Here is a 2,500-nt window from a genome sequence, read left to right as displayed (position 1 = left end):
GAACACAATATTCCAGGTCAGGCCTCACCAAGGCCCTGTACAACTGCAGTAAGACCTCCCTGCTCCTGTACTCAAATCCCCTCGCTATGAAGGCCAACATACCATTTGCCTTCTTCACTGCCTGCTGTACCTGCCCACTTTCAGTGACTGATGTACCATGACACCCAGGTCTCGTTGCACCTTCCCTTTTCCTAATCTGTCACCATTCAGATAATATTCTGCCTTCCTGTTTTTGCTCATTGCAGTTTAGAAGAATGAGAGGCGATCTTATTGAAGTGTGTAAAATTCTGAGGGGCTGGACAAGGTGGATGCAGAGAGGATGTTTCCCCTCGTGGGGGAATCTAGAACTAGGGGGCACATAGCCTCAGAATTAAGGGGGCCGCCCATTTAAAACTGAGATGAGGAGGAATTTCTTCTCTCTGAGGGTTGTAAATCTGTGGAATTCTCTGCCCAGAGAGCTGTGGGGGCTGGGTCATTGAATATATTTAAGGTGGAGATAGACAGATTTTTGAGCGATAAGGGAGTGAAGGGTTATGGGGAGCGGGCAGGGAAGTGGAGCTGAGTCCATGATCGGATCAGCATGATCGTATTAAATGGCGGAGCAGACTCGAGGGGCCGAATGGCCGACTCCTGCTCCAATTTCTCATGTTCTTATGCGATAAAGATTTGACACCGAGCCGCAAAGTAGAAATTAGCGAAGTTTGGTCAAAGAGGTCAAAGAGAGAGGGAGGGGGGAGGGAGAGGGGAGGGGGAGAGAGAGAGGGGGAGGGAGGGGCGAGAGAGGGGAGGGAGGGGCGAGAGAGGGGAGGGAGGGGCGAGAGAGGGGAGGGAGGGGCGAGAGAGGGGAGGGAGGGGCGAGAGAGGGGAGGGAGGGGCGAGAGAGGGGAGGGAGGGGCGAGAGAGGGGAGGGAGGGGCGAGAGAGGGGAGGGAGGGGCGAGAGAGGGGAGGGAGGGGCGAGAGAGGGGAGGGGGGAGAGAAGGGAGGGAGCGAGGGTGGGAGAGAGGGGAGGGAGGGAGGGGGGAGAGAGGGGAGGGAGGGAGGGAGGGGGAGAGAGGGGAAGGGGGGGGTGAGGGAGGGGGGAGAGAGGGGAGGGGGAGGGGAGGGAGGGGGAGAGAGAGGGAGGGGGAGAGAGAGGGGAGGGGGAGAGAGAGGGGAGGGGGAGGGAGGGAGAGAGGGGAGGGGGGAGGGAGGGAGAGAGGGGAGGGGGAGGGGGAGGGGGAGGGAGGGGAGGGGGAGAGAGCGGGAGGGGGGAGAGAGCGGGGAGGGGGGAGAGAGAGGGGAGGGGGGAGAGAGAGGGGAGGGGAGAGAGAGGGGAGGGGGAGAGAGAGGGGAGGGGGGAGAGAGAGGGGAGGGGGGAGAGAAGGGAGGGAGCGAGGGTGGGAGAGAGGGAGGGAGGGAGGGGGGAGAGAGGGGGAGAGAGGGAAGGGGGGAGTGAGCGAGGGGGGAGAGGGGGGAGTGAGCGAGGGGAGAGAGGGGAGGGGGAGGGGAGGGGAGGGGAGAGAGAGGGGAGGGGGAGGGAGAGAGGGAGGGGAGAGAGAGGGGAGGGGGAGAGAGAGGGGAGGGGGAGAGAAGGGAGGGAGCGAGGGTGGGAGAGAGGGGAGGGAGGGGAGGGGGGAGAGAGGGGAAGGGGGGAGTGAGCGAGGGGGGAGAGAGGGGAGGGGAGAGGGAGGGGAGGGGGAGAGAGAGGGAGGGGGAGAGAGAGGGGAGGGGGAGAGAGAGGGGAGGGGGAGAGAGAGGGAGGGGAGAGAGAGGGGAGGGGGAGAGAGAGGGGAGGGGGGAGAGAAGGGAGGGAGCGAGGGGGGGAGAGAGGGGAGGGAGGGAGCGAGGGGGGGGAGAGAGGGGAGGGAGGGAGGGAGGGAGAGAGGGGAGGGTGGGAGGGGGGAGAGGGAGGGGGAGAGAGGGGAGGGAGGGAGGGGGGAGAGAGGGGAGGGAGGGAGGGAGGGAGGGAGGGGGAGGGGGGAGGGAGGGAGGGAGGGGGAGAGAGGGGAAGGACGGGGGAGAGAGGGGAGGGGGGGAGAGAGGGGAGGGGGGAGAGGGGAGGGGAGGGGGAGAGAGGGGAGGGGGGGAGAGAGGGAGGGGGGAGAGAGGGGAGGGGGGGAGAGAGGGGAGGGGGGAGAGAGGGGAGGGGGAGAGAGAGGGGAGGGGAGAGAGGGGAGGGGGGAGAGAGGGGAGGGGGGGAGAGAGGGAGGGGGGGGGGAGAGAGGGGAGGGGGAGGGGGGAGGGGGAGGGAGGGAGGGGGAGAGAGGGGAGGGAGGGAGGGGGGGGGAGGGAGGGAGGGAGGGGGGAGAGAGGGGAGGGAGGGGGAGAGAGGGGACGGGAGGAAGGGGGGAGAGAGGGAGGGAGGGAGGGAGGGAGGGCGGGAGAGAGGGGAGGGAGGGGCGAGAGAGGGGGAGGGAGGGGCGAGAGAGGGGAGGGAGGGGCGAGAGAGGGAGGGAGGGCGAAGAGAGGGGAGGGAGGGGCGAGAGAGGGGAGGGGAGGGGCGAGAGAGGGGAGGGAGGG

The sequence above is a fragment of the Pristiophorus japonicus genome, unplaced genomic scaffold (assembly GCF_044704955.1).
Source record: "Pristiophorus japonicus isolate sPriJap1 unplaced genomic scaffold, sPriJap1.hap1 HAP1_SCAFFOLD_1238, whole genome shotgun sequence".
In the NCBI taxonomy this organism is placed as follows: domain Eukaryota; kingdom Metazoa; phylum Chordata; class Chondrichthyes; family Pristiophoridae; genus Pristiophorus; species Pristiophorus japonicus.
This window is presented reverse-complemented; position numbering follows the sequence as displayed.